At 34.8% G+C, this 18,100-nt stretch overlaps 1 protein-coding gene across 8 annotated transcripts in view; it reads right to left on the reverse strand.

Annotated features, from left to right (window-relative positions):
• The window catches only part of Eps8 (epidermal growth factor receptor pathway substrate 8), a 168,824-nt gene that overhangs the window by 102,120 nt on the left and 48,604 nt on the right, over positions 1-18,100 (reverse strand). For all 8 annotated transcript variants that reach the window (XM_047549461.1, XM_047549464.1, XM_047549457.1 and 5 more), the window contains one exon: positions 16,259-16,328. The gene's annotated coding sequence lies outside the window, so the exon portion shown is untranslated. The remainder of the gene's footprint in view (positions 1-16,258; positions 16,329-18,100) is intronic.

The raw sequence follows: 18,100 nt of genomic DNA on the forward strand, positions 1-18,100 counted from the left end.
TGAAAACTCAAAACACAGTATATTTGTTATTAAAGCATGGAGAAAGAAAAAAAAAATAGAAAGAAAGAAAACTGAAAAATCAGGTAGGTTTTCCCAAAACCAATTCAATCTACTTGCACAAATATATGCAAATATTTATTTCTGTACACAGAGCACCCAGGGTTTCCATCAGGTTTCTGTAACTTGAAAAATGAAGAGCAGCACTACAGGTGGAATGTTTAAGATTTACTGAGGAAAGTCAACACTATTCAATGGTGTAGCAGGACCAACTGCACTCCAACTTTTGTTTTCCACCACCTCTTAAGCTCCTGACCACTCTGCCCTGCACTTCCTTACTCCAGGAATTTCTGACCCATCCCCATGCTGTTCTTTACCATCTCCAGCAGCCAAATGAAGTGGAAATTGATGGGCACCCAGATCCACCTTCAGGACTGAGGGGTTATTCCCCAAAGGCTGTGTGCTCCTCACCCAATATCACACCTTCCTCCAAGGGATGGTTTTGCAGTCATCCAGAGGCTGACTGGCATAAGGACTATAAAGAGTCGGTTCCACTCCCCAACTGAGGACAATGGTGAGAAATCATTCCAGCTTGGGAGCTCCCAAGGGATCAGATCTTCCTTGAGACTGCATAGCAGCCCAAATTACCACTCTGCCCGATAACAATTTTTCCTTCCTTTCCACATGGACTGATGCCAAGAGTAATTTCTAGCGTACTTGCCACATACTGATATCCATTTAAAAGTCTGCATCCTAGGGAACCCAAACTGGGCCAGGAGGGCATCAAGAAAGAATGGAAGAGTTCAGCTACTCAAGAGAATGAGAACAGAGGAATACTAAACTCTTAAAACCAATGGGGAGAACAGCAGAAAGCATTAACAATCTCTTTGGTGTGAAGATTAATATTAAACACAGCAGAAAGGAGAACTTTCAAAATGAATAATATAATCAAAATTAACAATCATAAAATTACAAACTAGGGCTGGGGTTGTGGCTCAGTGGTAGAAGTGCTTGCTGGCATGCATGAGGCACTGGGTTTAATCCTCAACACCACATAAAAATGAATAAATAAAATAAAGGCATCATGTCCCTCTACAACGAAAAATATATTTTAAAAAAATTCCAAACTAACATTTCAGATATTCCTGTACTTGGGATGTGAAAGAGATCTGAGAGGGTGACCCAAATCTAAGCTCTGTTATTTTTAAGATAATGTCTCATAGGCTCACAGGTTTAACCCCCCAAAAAAAAAAAAAAAAAAAAAAAAAAAAAAAATCACCACTTGGTAATAACAGCTTTCTGGTAATAAGTTAATAGGTACCATTAATATACTGTTGTTAAAGTGACAAAATTTTGATGTACTTTTTGCTTCTGAATCATTGCTAAAGATGCTGATAAAATTTTTAAAAAGGCTAATCTGGTACAGGGTGGTATATGTCAAATCACTGTCCAGAATTAAAAAAAAAAAAAACCTGCATGAAACCATCTCTATTCATACATGTGCACACTCAGGATGCTGATGACATGGGCAAATCTAAGCAAGGTCCCCAGGTATTGACTGATTCCCTTAGCTTTCTAAGATAGGGCAATTTACCAGAAGGAATCAGATAAAGTATCATATATTTGGAATATGACAGAATTGGTTACATTTTTCCATAGTTTTTTGAGGATGCTGGAAATTACATATATACATCTTTACTGGTAACCTTGTTCAACATCTCATACCTTGTAACCACACATAAAGGCAGACAAGAGAGGCTATAGCATAACCTGTCAACTAAGATCATCACATCTGAAATGATAAGGGGCCACTTACACAAAGTATTAGATCACTCAAGCAGAATGGTCGACAATGTCACAACCCACTCTCTTGGAAGTATAAGCAGAATCACAGTTCCTACACAGGTGAGCCTTAGTTCATCATTTGTCTCATTCCTTGCTCTAAGACAATCTGCTTCATCTTCTCAAAACCAATGCTTCTTTTCCTTTTCAAAGGCAGTAAGAAACTAATGTATTAATAATGAGACAATCTAAAAGAGATTTCTGCTGGGAAAAGTCTCACCATACACTGTCAAACTTCAATTACAACAAGCTATCTAAATTCTTATGGGTAGAAATGACATTCAAATGTTGTAACAATTTATCTGAAGGGATACTTTACATTTGGAGAGAATCATATCTAACTACTAAGCATACCATAAGCAAAAAGACACACATGGATGGCATGTGAGACAAAGAACCAATGTGTTCATATAAAAAAAGATTAAAGGACTCACTATGGGTTTGGAGTTATTGTTTGGTCATAAAACCTAGGTTAAAGGTAGAAAACCGAAACATATAAATAAATACTTGGTTAGGTAAATATAAATAGCAGCACCAATATAATTCATTCTTCTCATAAGTTATTTAGAAGACTGAAATCATGATTAACTCTTCAACTCTGAAGATGGCATGAGTCTCTTAAGTTAGTGGAACACTGATTTGAGAAAGATGAACTACAAAATGAAGTAACAGGGTATGTATGTGAACAAAATGGTAGTTTTACCTTAAGCTTGCTAAACTTAGAAATAAACTAAAGGCAATACCATATAAATATTAATTAATCTGATTAAGGATTTTAAATATCTGCAATCTGAAAGTCACTGTACAGTTCCAGTAAATCAAGATTTTATTTAGAAATGTCAATTTAAAAATTCAAAAAAATTTTGAGGTGTAAAACACAAAGCCCTCAGCACTAGAAAACCACAGTCTTGGGTTTACATATCACATCTGCCACTTAGAAGCTCTGTAATATTCAAAAGTAAGGTAACCTCTTAGCTTTCACTTACTCACCTGTAAAATGAGACCAGATTTTAAGGCCTCATTCAGACCTGATTTGCTAGAACATTTTCCTAACACAAATTAAAAATGACAAATATTCGCTTAATTAGATCTTGGCTAAAACACATCAAGTAGCAGTTTTACTCTTTTCAATCTAAGATGATAACTTTCAGAAAACTGAAATAATCAAATATTCAGAAAACCTACAGATAGACAAATGAGATGCTACGAAGATATCTGTAAATTCTCTTTACAAATGATCAAATAACACTTTTAATAGAACCTCTCATTTCTGGCTGAAAAATTCCCATTTAAATAGACTCTACTGGAACACAATATGAACAAAGAATTTCTGAGAGGAACGTAGTACCAATATTTCCCATCATTATTAAGATTTCACTTAAATTTTTCTCATTTCACCTGGTCCAGATGGTGGTGAACACATATCAAAAGAACTTACAGAAGCTCCTTGTAGGATGGCATTTTGAAACTTATAATGTCAACCTCTAAACCTGTCCTTTCCACAAAACATTAAGCTCTAAATATAAATACTACAAATAAGAACAATAATGATGATAGAACTATTTCAGCTTATTAAAATCATGAGTGCACTGGGGTTCTTAAGTGCCATTTGGCAAGCAAAAGGCATTTCATACGGAAGTACCAATCCTTCCTAGAGTATTTTTACCTCAACTCTGTAATACAGACAGGAAGTTATCATACTAGATAGATAATGAGGCTTGCCCTCTCCTATCCATAATCATGAGCTGTAACACTGGACAGGAAGTGAGAAAAGAAGAAAGGGAGGGGTCAAGCAGCAAATAGAAAAAAAAGAACTGTGCCTGCTGATAAGGTATCATCTAAGCAAAAAATCAGAAGTGCCCAACTTTGATTCTAAATCACAAAACACTACAAAGTATCACCAGCTAATACTGAGCAAGCAGCCTTGGAAAAATAAAATCAGGAACCATTATAATAAACAGAATGAAATGCCAGCTTTCTGAATAGCAATTTAGAAAAACCTGTATAAATCTTTGCTACCATGATATAGCTTATGTCATCCTTTGAAAATAAAACCTGCAATTAAATTTGCACATCAAATGATCCTTGAAGCTTGTATGTTACCAATAAATAGGCACAACAGAGGGGGTTTAAATCAGACAAGCCCTGTCAGTAGCACACAGAATTGCAGTCACATAAAAGAAAACACTACAGCAGCACTTCAAACCTGAGGCTGAATGCCAGTGAGGCACTGATACTAAACTGCCAGGAGACACACCATTTTAAAAGTGCTTTAACTTCTGTGAATATCACTGGATATTCTGCCAAGGCAGAAAAATTCAGATATTGCCTTGGGCTGAAAACTGTTACCATAGTGAGGTTTACCCCAGTTGGGCAAAATATTAAACGTTACTTTCACGTTTATCTTCAATTGATAAAATGTTGATTCTTCAACCCAATTCCTAATCTGTGTTTAGCTTGCATATTTGAGACTTGGAATGATAGTTCAGACTCTAGTACCTAATTCCCTTGTATTCTTGACATGGAGCTACAGAAAACAAACACATCAAAAGGCCACATGTTATTGTCAAAAGAGCCATGGATTTGAAATCTAAACTTTATTTTTTCCCCATGGCTAATAATTTAGTGTTACATGACTTTAAATAAATGATAAAAATAGGCAATAAAATGCAGGTGTAAAGAATGTGGGTTCAGATACAAAACAGGTCAAATCCTGACTCCATCATTTACAGCTGTATGGCTTTGGCCACATTACCTCACTAAGTCTGCTTGTCTGTGAACTGGAAATGGTGTCTTCTTCACAAAGACTGAGTGAAATAATATACCTAAAAAATATAGCCGTGCCTGAGTAACTGGACAAAATAAGTGGCAGATTTCAAAACATAACAACTCTGCAGAGTTTTTTCCTCTGAATAATTCAAATATTTTCTCCTTACTGGATGATGCTTAGGTTCAAATGAGGCAACGTAAATTATAATGCTTCTTTACTCCAGGGTGACAGAGAACATATTGGTCATACTATGACATAAGTAGAGCATATTGTAAAAGTTGTTCATTGGCAGTCATACTCTGGAAATTGTGACCAAGAGTGATACTCATAATGCTCCTAAAATCAGCCACTCCTTAAAAGCAAACCTGATCATATCATTTACCTAACTAGAACCTTTCCATACTGTCTAAATGCAGAAAGAAAAAGAGAGAGAGGAAGGGAGAGAGGAGGGAGAGGGGGAGAGGGGGAGAGGGGGAAGAGGGGGAAGAGGGGGAAGAGGGAGGAGAGGGGGAGAGAAAGAGAAGAAAGGAAGGAAGAGGGAGAGAGGGAAGCAGGGGTCAGTCGATCAATCAGGATCTGATGCCTGTCACAATTTCCAAATTTGTGTCTTTCCACTGCCTCCTCACTCACTTTGCCCAGCCTAGGCCTCCTTGGGCGAGTTGCTCTCTTTGCCTAGAATTAAATCTATCCATCTCTTAGCACTTCTCATCCTCTAAGCTGCATATTATTACTTGCTCACAGAAGGACACACAGGTACTTATCCATCCCCCTACCTAATCCACCCCACTGCATTATTCTCTATAGGAAGATAGTTGTCATTTTCTTCCTACTACTTGATGTAATTGGTGATTAAGTACATTACTTGTTTTTGGCCTGTGTTTTCCTGTAGGACATGTGCTTTTTGAGGGTAAAGACTAGCCTTTGTTATTTATCACCATAACCCCAGCACTTGACACAATTGTTGTCTCCTAGCAGGTAAAAGGAACCTATATTCACTTAGTGAGAAAAATACAAGAAAATGATATAACTCATATACCACAGCAGAACTCCTACTCTTCCCTTGTGCAGCCCATAGAAAACTCACCCAACCACATATCTGCAATCAGACAGCAGTCTGCTATTCCCCAGTCACAATTTAAATCCAACACAAACCAAATAGTTATTTTTTAAATTGACAAATAAAACCGAATGCATTTTTTTAACTCTAGTAGTTTGTCTCCAAACTGTTTTTCTAGATAGACAGAAACAAAGCAATATTTTTAAAAACTATGTAAAACTCAGAGAAAAAAACAAAGTTTGTGGTACTCAACAAAAAAGTAATTACTTGGAAGCAGCCAGTTCTGTGAACCAATGAACACAAAATCTCATCTACAAACCCAGAAAAGCTATCTAGTCTGAGGCATGATGCTTCAAATGTCAGTCTACTGGCTTTCCACTTTTAGAATAGTAAATATTATTTTCCTTTTGTTACACATAATAATGGGGGTTTTGTCTTTGTTTGCATCAATTTAAAAAGGATTTTCCCAAAAACTTTAAAAAGCATATTTTACTGCTATGATGAATTCAAATGCATTCAAATTCATGAATTAAATGGTTTCTCATTAAAGTCTTAGTATTAATTTAAAACGTAACTTTTAAGAAGCATATATTTCTTTGTCATGAAAATCTATAACTATCATCCTTGCACCAAAATCTTTGTATACACTCTTGAATATTATCTTAGAATAAAATTATAAAGAAGGAAATGCTGTACGAAGGAATATGTCCATCTCTGAAATTATTGCTACACTGTCAAACTGCCCTCCAAAGATGTTATAGCAACTTGCACTAACTTAGTCCATTTGGGCTGCTATAACAAAAATAATTTATAAACAATGGAAATGTATTTCCCACAGTATGGAGGTACCGGCAGATTTGGTGCCTGATAAGGACACTGCTTTAATGACGAAGACTTCTAGCTATATCATTCATGGCAAAAGGGGTGAATAGCTCTCCTGGACTTCTTTTATAAGAGCAGAAATCCTATTTCATCCCTTCTTAAAGTCCCCACCTCTTTATACTATCATATTGGTGATTAGGTACCAACATATAAATTTTGGGTAGACACATTCAGACCACAGCACATTTACACTCATTGTTTATGAATTTTTTTTCTGTTATATCACACTCCAACCCAAACATTGGATATTATTTCTTTTATAAATTCTTTTCCAATCTGGAGAGGGGAAAGTATATATTTCTTGGTTTATTCATGCTCTCTTTAAAACCTTTTCCCTAATTTTTTCAATGCTTTCCTTCTAATTTTTTCACATTTGTTTTTTCTTTTGGATCTACAGGAAACATTCCATCAGTTATCAGCATGGATTTTTCATTACATGTATCCAAGGCATAAATATTTTCCCTCTAGACCAAAATGAAAAATAAAATAAAATCTTGGATTTATGTATTTAATGTTAAGTCTTAGGTTAAAAAATATAATATAAACCTATTCTATATTTACATTTTTTTAAAAAGTGATTACACCCTTCTATAAATTCAGTAAAAAGATCAAACACCTAAATTAAAAACTATATTTTTAAAAATAAATATCCTTAAAGTTTCAAAAAAAACTGTTATCTTTTTAAAAATTCAATGTTAGTGGTAATCTTTCTATATAGCTCCTCAGATTATTCAGTTAAATACAAAAGTTCCTTTTTGATCAACTTCCAATTAGTATCATTTTATGCATAAGAAAATGAAGTTTTGCACATTAAATTAATGCTATCACTCCAATCCCAAAGAGGTTAAATCTTAATTTTTACTGCAAATACAGAATTAAGTTTTAAAATTACCTATACTAAAGCAATGCTTTATTTCTGTAAGAACAACTGTTAATGTCTTTATTTCTTTGAGTATTCTGGTCTTCACTGACTTAAGAGAGAAGTTCTCTGGCTTCTTAAGACAATATCAAATATCACTAATGAAAAAGTCAGTCAATCTTAAGGCCTGTGAAATTACATAGTTTGATGTCAATATTTAATATTCATCTCAGAATACCAAAACAGTATACTTTATGTAGATGGTACATTTCAAATTCTACCAAAAAACCTTTAGTTAGAATCAACATTAGGTAAATATAAGACTTAGATCAAAAAATAAAAACAAAAAACCTTTGATTCATAAAGAATAAGTGTTTCAGAATATGAATAAACTGGTATCAAAGGTTTCTTTTGGTGGAGATTGAACTCAGGACACTTGACCACTGAGCCACATCCCCAGCCCTATTTTGTATTTTATTTAAAGACAGGGTCTCACTGAGTTGCTTAGCACCTCACTTTTTGCTGAAGCTGGCTTTGAGCTCAGATCCTCCTACCTTAGCCTCCTGAGCCACTGGGATTACAGGTGTGCGACACTGCACCCTGCCAATATCAGAGTATTCTATGTCTTTAAGTAATAATATAGAAATTAAATCAGTTACAATTCTGTTTTAAATTTGGTTGCTGACTACTATAGTATAAGTACTTATTAAACAATCACTGTATATGGATTTTTTGGTAGATTTTTACATGAATCTTTTACAAAGACATACATATTCATAACTCCTCCACAAATTCTCCTGTCAGTGCTCCATTTTGTAAGGAGGTATGTTTAAAGACATCTCAGTATCTGCAAATATGGATATGCTTTATTTTAAAAAACCTATCAATCTTCAAACTTTTCTTCAAAAATTTAAAATAGCACACAATTGCTTGAAAATGAGTCTTCATTTCACTTTCTGTCATCTTGATTCATTTGACAATGAAATAAAATTCAACATCCCTGAAGGATCATTCATTCCCAGGTATTCTGTTCAGAAACATTCTTTTTAATTCACTTCAAGAAAATATTGGGCTGGGGATATAGCTCAGTTGGTAGAATGCTTGCCTCACAAGCACAAGGCCCTGGGTTCAAATCCCCAGCACCACAAAAAAAAAAAAAAAAAAAAGAAAAGAAAAGAAAATATTATTATATATTCCATTAGGATACCAGTAGTCCATGGGTCCATGTCAAGAAATAAGGAAAAGCCAGCAAATTTAATACTCATCTTCCACATATCTAAACCAACTTCTACTCATTTATGAAGACTATCAAGAATTTCAGTGGTGACATACTTTATCTCATACCATTAACTTTGCATTATCTGAAAGCACTCTCAGATATATCAGGAAACTGTGCACACATTTTGTAATGTATATAGTATACTGACTTACATTATTCTTAATCCTCATACTTTTGTTATTTTATCAAAGGTGACAAAATAAGGTCAGGCAATGGCTCTTAGTCATACAGTGGGTGATTCATTCACTTACAATACCAACTCTGGACATTGCACCTGTAAAGATCTCATTATAAAAGCCCTGATTCACCACTAAAGAACAGATATAGATGAGGGAAAATACATGATTAATGTAAAAATGGGAATTTTTTAAATTCACAAACTCTGTCAATAAACAAGTACTTATTATCTCTGTATTACATGTATGTCTTAATCATTTGTTAAAATTTGTCTCATATCGAATATCATGCTAAGTGAGATAAGCCAATCTCACAAAACCAAAGGAAGAATGATCTCGCTGATAAGCGGATGATGACACATAATGGAGGGTGGGAGGGGGGCAAGAATGGAGGAAGAAGGGACTGTATAGAGGGAAAAGAGGAGTGGGAGGGGTGGGGGGAAGGAAAAAATAACAGAATGAATCAAACATCATTACTCTATGTAAATGTATGATTACGCAAATGGTATGCTGTTACTCCATGTACAAACAGAAACAACATGTATTCCATTTGTTTACAATAAAAATAAATTAAAAGAAAAAAATTTGTCTCATATCAGTAGGTTGATTGCTTTATAAATAAGATAGACTCTGCACTAAAAGGTTAATCTGTATTATAAACACAGATTCAAATGCATATATTAAAATTATTCAAGTAGCACATGTATACTGAACACCATAAACAGTGAACAAAAGCACAAATCTAATAAAATCATATTTAAGAGTAAGTAAAAGACCAGAAGATGTTAATATGATGGCCAGAGAGCAGTCAGTCATAAAAACTGAATAAAGAAGAGATTTCAGGAAGCAAAATGTCATTTCTCTTGCAGTAGGTTAGAAAGGCTTTGTGCGGGGGCTGATAACAGATTATTTCACAATAGAAACTAAAAGGCTGCTAAAGCAAGAAGGATCGGGAGCTTCTTTCATATGAAGGGTGGGTTGAGGAACCAAGAATAAAGCAGGAAGCAAGCAAGAAACCAGTGGGACAATGACACTGTCCAGAATGACTGTGATGGGATCTGGGGAGGGAGCTGAGGATCTATCTGTGGATACAAAATGAAGTCCCTGTAACTGGCAAGGAAGAAAAATCTTAAAACCAAATCCCTGGGCAAGGTAGCACTGACTCAATGGAGTTCAAAATGTGCCAAAGTTCAAGTTCAAGAACTAGGACCAAAGTTCTACAGTGAGACATGCCAGGTGAGTTAATAAAACTGATCAAGATAGAGGGGCCAGGAGTCTACCTGGTGACAGCACCGAATGAAAACATAACGTGCACACAAACAATACTTTCTTCCCAGAGATACAAGCGAAATTTAGCAGGCATTCCTCAAAACAGGACGCAGTAAGAGGCAAATTTTGAAGTGATGATCTTAACTTTTTTGAAAATTTAGTGTAAACTGGTAATTAGTTATTAGACCCACCTCCTTTGCCTCCTTAGAAAAAAAAAAGAAGAAATATTTACTGACAGTCCACTTTGTATTGTGTACTACATTAACAAAATTGAAATCCTATAGTCATACCAGAAGCAGAAATGATCATTCCAGTTTCACCAAAGATGGAAGAAGTAAGGAAGAGAAAGGAAAATCTCTTTAATTCATCCTAAAACTGGAAAACCACTTCGATTGCTCAGCAATTGAAGAGAGAGGGGAGAGATGGCATAACCAGACCTGGACCAAATTCTGTTGCATATGGCTAATTAAGGTTAGATTGAGGGGCTGGGACTGTAGCTCAGCGGCAGAGCGCTTGCCTAGCATATGTGAGCACCAGATAAAAATAAATAAAATAAAGACATGCCGTCCACTTGTAACTACAAAAAATTAAAAAAAAAAAAAGATTAGATTGACATTGTTAAACAGAATGACTGTAATTCAGTCAGCAATACTTTTTTCAGGGTTTGAAATTTCCTATCTTAAATCATCATTCCACTGAGTAAATCGTATTAATTTTATAACTGAATCTAAGTTAATACACAAGTACTATATAGTTTCACTGTTTAAATTTCTCACAATGCTTATGGCACCTAGGGTTCCAATTCATTCTCCAGCAGTATTTACCTGAAGATCTAGGGCTTTTATTCAGCTAGATTTGCTTCAGGAACAATGACTTCAAGTAGGTCCCTCACTACATCCAGTTTCAACATTTGGCACCAAGGATGTACACACTCCTGTCAGTAACTCACTTTATTCCCTCAATCTCTTTGTTTTACTTTGTGTTAAATTTTAAACCTAAATGAAACACTTTAACATTTTTTAATGTTCACAGATATTAGCAGGTTTAACTTTAAGGCAACTGACCCATTCTTACAGCTTATGTAAATACAATTAAGCAAAATATTTCAAGTACTGAGTCATTAAGATAAAGAATTGGTAAGTCTAATTTCCTTTATCAAGATGCTTTTGTCAGTTTGCTTCTGCCTCCCCCATAATTCTTTAACAAATAATGACAAATTTATAACTGTAGCATAGGATAGTAACTCCCTACCAGCTCTGATTGCAATGGAAAGGTTTAAAGCCATGTGAAATGACTACGCTCCTGCTAGTTAGCACTGAAAGGAAATAATCAACAAATTAAAAGCATTGATGTAGCTAATTCTACTAAATTACTAGGTTTTCACTCTACCTACTTGCTTTTCAGGGATGGAAATTTACCTGTTGCCCAAAGAAGCAAGGAAGAGAAAGGAAAATCTCCTTAATTCATCCTAAAACTGGAAAACCACTTCGATTGTTCAGCAATCAAGAGAGGGGAGAGATGGCATAACCAGACCTAGACCAAATTCTGATAATAAGAAAACACAGGTGACTGGATGCAGAAGAATCACTCCAATCATAAACTAAGCAGACTATTCATCACCATAGTATTAACTCTCAAAACAGACACAGGTAAACCCACAGATTCCACTTTGAAACCAGGAGATGAGTTGGGGGGCAGGGGCGTGCATGTGTATAATTTACACAGTGTCCTGTGCCAAACTCATAACGATCCAAGAGAGGAAGTTTAAAGAAACTACAGCAGTGGCTCTTTACCAACACTGGGTCCTGATGCACTGAAGGGCAATCTGCTCCTCACTACAAGAGTTTTAGAGAGTGTTATACACAAAGCAACAGCAATCAGGAACATCCTTCCCAGTGCTGTTATTTTTATTTTACTGTTTACATTTGGTCAAGTGTTTATGCTTTGTGACTTTACTCTGAATACAAAAGAATGTATAGGTTAACATGTTAGATTTTTAAAGTAAAAGTCCATCTCTGTTATTGTGGTGTATTCATGAGATACTGAAAATTTTCTGGTCATCTCAGCTTTTGCTTTCTATTGTTAATCATACTAACAATGGTCATCGTTTAATACTTTCATAATGTATGCACACATACACAATGTTATTTATCCATTCCACAACCTTATGAGAAAAATAAACTGAGGGAATAAAAGCTCAAAAAGTTTGGCCCTTGCCTGAGGTCACCTAATTTAACTGGCAGTTGACTTTCAAATTCAGATCTTGGTAACTCTAAAATTTCTTCACTTCACCACTACGAGGAAAATAAAAGCACCACTTTTTCTTTTGGCACTTGATTCCATTCTACCATTTTAACTGAACCTATATTTCAGAATATGTATTATAAGCAGCATGCCAGGTACTTAAAACAATTTGAAAAGTAAAATTTCAACAAGATAAACTGGAACTAGACTACTTATATCTTTGAACAGCTTAAAAACTAAAGGGCTTTAAATTGGATAATTCTAATTTGTAAATAAAACTATGAACATTTTGAAGACAAGAACCTTACCTATGCTATTACAACTTAATCTTCTCTATATTGCTTCCCGTGTCACTAAAGAGAATTAGACTTGGCACACTACAACTTTACATCAGTATCCTCTGGTTCCTGGCTGTTGCTCATTAATGCTTCATATCTTGTTGGTTCCATAATATATTCCCCATAATAATCATGTATTCAAGTTATAATACAGACTTTCTTTTCCTTTATACTCCCTGTTATCTCCTCCCATATAACTAAAACAACAGAGACAAACTGCATGACATCCCTTATCAACATATAAATAAGAAAATCTCCAGCAGCACAAAAGATCTATTAGGTGTTGAATATTGCTTTAAAAATGAACTAAAAAATGACATCCTTCCACATGACACTTAAAATGTTCCATTTCATTACAGAAATGAATCTCAGGTAAAAAGTAAAATCAACGAAATATATTACAGGAATGTAAAGGCTTGCTTTTATGTGACATGAAAACTGACCTATCTTGGATAGAACAATCAAAATGTTCCAGAAAACTGTTAAACAAATTTTTTAGCTGGTTTAACCAAACCCGCTAAACAGAAGTCTTGTAATCTTGGAAATAACAATTCTCTTTTCGAAGAGTTAAATTCAGGATATGAAACTTCAATTTTTCCACATTAAAAACATTCCATTGATTTGGGGCTTTTTCACTTCATGTGAACTCCATACTAAAGAGTCAAAGAGTAACATTTTCTGAATGGATAAAGTATATTTTTCAGTATTCTTTTATTAAAAGATTTATTTTAGTGTTTCATGTAAGCATTAGTAATTTCAATTATCCCTCAAACTGGCAGCAAAAAGCTATTCTGTGCGTTGTTATCTAACCCTACAGCCTATACACTCATACTCTGAAATGAAAGATCAGTGTGTGTGTATGTGTGTGTGTGTTTAGGCAAAAGGAAGCCGGATAATTAATCATTATATATGTCTGAATTTTTTGTTTTAGTTTTGCTTTTTAGAGGTGCTGGAGTTTGAACCCAAGGCATCACACATGCTAAGAAAAGTGCTCCCTCCCTGAACATCCCCAGCCCAACACGTCTGTTCTTTAAAATCTGCTTTTATGGTGCAAATTTTTATCTTGTCCATGAAAAAGAAACACAAACTGAAAAATCATATTTTTTTTTGTCTTTTAAATTGATAATTACTTTTTTTTTTTCCAAAGGTAAATGGTTTCAATGTAACTGTCAGCTCCTGGCAGGAGGTAAGTCTAAAATTAAAGTCATAACATTTTAACACTATTTCCCAAAATGTAGCTCATTAGTGAGCAATTAACCCATTTCCTAAATCCGTAGTAATCTCAGTCAGATAAAATGACACATCTCTAGGCCTGGACTTTCTCATCTTAGTGAATATGAACGAAGTATCATAGAACCTTTAATTACCCACAACTTCCCAAGCTGATCTACTATAACAAGAAATCTTTTTCAACACCAGAATCCATTCTGAGCAAGGCCATTTGTACAAAGCTCCCTTTGGGGCCTTCCCACATAGTCACAGAGATGATGATAATAAAGAGGAGGGAGGGAGTTCAGCAATGACATAGTCCCCTGAGCACTTGCCCTGGGTGATGTACTTCTGCTTTCTCATTTAACCCTAACAATTTTATATACAAATAACACTATGCCATCTTACAACTATGAAGATGGAGGCTCAAAGGGTTCATGCCTAAAATTTCACAAGTATTAAATGACGAATACTATAAAACCAAACCTTTCTCCTACATCCTATACTACCTAAATTTATAATTAAAAAAAAATTAAAAATTGGTGAATGTTCCCTACAATTGTCTATTTGGGCTGATCTGTTACTTTTTAAGGAAGTCAAAGAAATGACTTCCAAGAAATAACATTTCTTAAAAAATACAAAGGAATCTAATTTGCAAGAATATAAGAACACAAAAGTAAATGAAGCAGCCAAGCAACAACTTAGAAGTTGAAGTGGCCACAAAATTAAAACTGTTGAGCTGGTTCTAAAGTTTAAAGTACATGTTGTCAATCACTGTTAAGGCCCTGAATACAACCTCGCAGTCACTAAGAATGACACTAAGTAAACTGTATAAGAAAAATGTAACATTCTCTTCCAGATTAAGAAACAGAAATAGCAGCTGTAACATTAAACAAAAGATAACCAAATCATGCAGCTACAAAGTAATGACTACCACACTAGAATTGAAGATACCTAAATAGCAGAGTACATGAGGATAATTTCACTAGCAGCTAAGCAGTATCTATGTTCTAAACCACAGATACTGGAGAAAAATACACTAACCCATTATGTTCCAATGTCCTACGGTTTTTATATATCAGATGATAGGGCATAATGAGTGAATCCCATTCACTAAATAGTATCCAGACACCTTAGAAGAGTATATGAAAAAACCTCAGCCTAAACAAATGTGCTTAGTGGGTGGAAGAAGAATACAACACCACCACAAAAAAAGGAAGTTCAAAAGAAAACCAAACAAAAATACTGAGAAAGATAGAAGAAACACCCAACACTCATTTCAGAGTTTTTGTTTTTGTTTTATTTGTTTGTTATTTTAGGATTTTTTGTTTGTTCATTTGTTTTGTACTAGGAATTGAACCCAGGGGTGCTCTACCACTAAGCTACATCCCCAGACCTTTTTAATTTTTTACTTTGCGACAAGGTCTTACTAAGTTGCCAAGATTCTGACCTGTAGTCCTCCCAACGCAGCCTTCTAGGTCACTGAGATTACAGGCATGCACCACCATGCCCAGCACCCATTTCATTTTACTAAGCATCATGCCACATAATTAAGGTGTCCAGATGAAGGGCTCAAAGACCAGAGAAGGGAAAAATCAGAAACATTTTTTTTTCCACAGTAAGGAATGCAAAAGCACTGAAAATTATACAAGCAACTTTTTAACAGATCATTTTTAATAATCGTAGATTTAAATTTCTTCAAATATTTTCTAGTAAGCAATGGGTAATTCTAAAAGTACCAATGCTTTCAAAATTACACAATTGTTTTTTTTTCCCTGCTGCTGCTTCTCCACTTCTTCATCTTCTCCTTCTTTATGTTTGCCACTTTATTAAGAAACAACACATAAGACAGTCCTGTCTTACTACTGTCCCAACTATACTAGACTACAATAACACAGAAAATTTTCATGCTTAAGATAACTTTTTGCATGTAACTGCTAATTTCCATTTAATTTACAATGACAGTTCATAATATGTATCCTCTACCTTATGTTTTCTTAATAAAACACTTTCATATTGGTGATTTCAATTTATTCTCAGAACATGTAACCTGGAAGGCAAGCAGAGAAAACAGCCATACCATTCTCATTTTAAAAACAGACTCACTAACACAAAGATGTCAAGGAAACAGGGCCAAGACACTGAAGCACATCTGTGGTAAGGCCAGATATGGACAAGGGAGCTCCCAACTCAGTCCAGGCTCTCACTTGCACTACACATGAACAGTATTTTGTGGATAATTGTAATATTTCCCTGAGCACATGCAAATGACAAAGTTTCCCAAGAAACAACAGACTACTTTTAAAATATACTAATTTTTCTACAAATGGACTCACCTCAAATTGAAAATAAGCTTCTCTTCTTATGTTTCTACTTCAGCCCAGTGAGGGACGTATTGTAGGTGGCCTGCATGTCAAAATAAACGATAAAGGTAAAATATTCATTTTGAGGCAAATATGTAAGAAACAATTGCTTTTGCATAATACATATTTCATTCTCTTTTGCTTACACTTTTTTTCCTAGGTACAAAATAATACAGAAGGAAAGGGCAAAAAGAAAAAAAAAATCATGAAGATGAAATAATAACATGGTAATGGCATTTGATTTAATCCTTGCAGTAACCCTAAGAAGTACTGAACAAATAGATTCTAAGAGTTAATGTAGGATTTGAAGTCATGCACTTTTTTTTTTTTTTTTTTTTTTTTTTTTGCGGGGCTGGGGATCAAACCCACGGCCTTATGCTTGCAAGGAAAGCACTCTACCAACTGAGCTATCTCCCCAGCCCCTGAAGCCATGCACTTTATTTTGCATCTCTGTAAATATTCTCTAGCATCTTATCAACTGTAAGCAAAACACATATTTATTTATTTCTTATACATAGCTGGATAAGTATTCTCAACTCCAGGACTTCAAATAAACATAGTAACCAGGTTATTTAAGTTGTACACCCTCTTAAACGTCCACGTTATTATATACTACATATATTTATGTCATTTACAATGTTATTAGGTACACATTAATCTTCAGACATTTAAAGAATTCAAAATTAGGATAATTTTTAAAAGCTAGGATAGAGGAAAATGCCAATAACAGAACAAAGAGTTTGTGTTTTAAACCAAAACTGATGCCATAACATTTTAAAGAAATGTAATAATTAACAGCTCTAACTTCTTTTTCATAAGTCTAGCAGCAATGAAAATGGACTTTGGAAGTGGGGAGATCGGGAATTGAATACCAATTCTATATAGCTGACGATACGGCAATAATAAGGATGGGTATTTCATTCCTCTGTAGATGCAAATAAATAAAATCTCACCTGCCTAAAGGCCACACAAACATAACAACTTTAGCAATGTCATAAAGTAAATTTAAAAGTTATATGGCTAGCTAAGTGTCATATAGTCTATGTGCTAAACATCTGCACTGTGCTCATAAAAAATGCCCTCAATCTTAGTTTAGATCTTCTTTAATTTATAAAAAGTTCTGATGTATTAATAATCAAATCAATCCAAAGAAGGTTAAAAGCATTAAATTTGAACTTCAGTCTGGGCATGGTGGCACACACCTATAATCCCAGTCTCTGGGAAGGCTGAGGCAGGAGGATTGCAAGTTCAAAGCCAGCCTCAGCAATTTGTGAGACTAAGCAACCCAGCAAGACCCTGTCTCTAGATATAAAACAAAAAAATGCTGGGGATGTGGCTCAATGGTTAAGCACCCCTGGGTTCAATCCCCAGTACAAACAAAAAAAAAAAAAAATTGAAGTTCAGAAACTAATGTTATCAGAGAGCAAAAAGAAAGTGGGAGGTCATAACCACATGATAATAATAAATTGTTAAATAATAAAACCTAAGATACAAAGAAAAAATGTAGAAAGCATCCTGAGAAGATGTGATACAAAAACATAACCAAGCATACATCAATAATCTCCATGAATACATTATATCACAACCCAAACAAACAGTATGCATGATGATGAATCTATATTCTGTTTTAAAATGCTGGGAAATATTTCATGCCTGTAAGGAAAAAAGAAATACCATCCTGGGTGGGGTGGTAGCTCAGTGGTAGAGTATTTGGTTAGTATGCAAGAGGCCCTGAGTCTGATCCCCAGCACCATCTACTCCTATCCCCGCAGGGGAAAAAAAAAATTATCACCCTAAATAGTTAAAAATTAAATA

The sequence above is a fragment of the Sciurus carolinensis genome, chromosome 4, assembly GCF_902686445.1.
Source record: "Sciurus carolinensis chromosome 4, mSciCar1.2, whole genome shotgun sequence".
Lineage (NCBI taxonomy): Eukaryota > Metazoa > Chordata > Mammalia > Rodentia > Sciuridae > Sciurus > Sciurus carolinensis.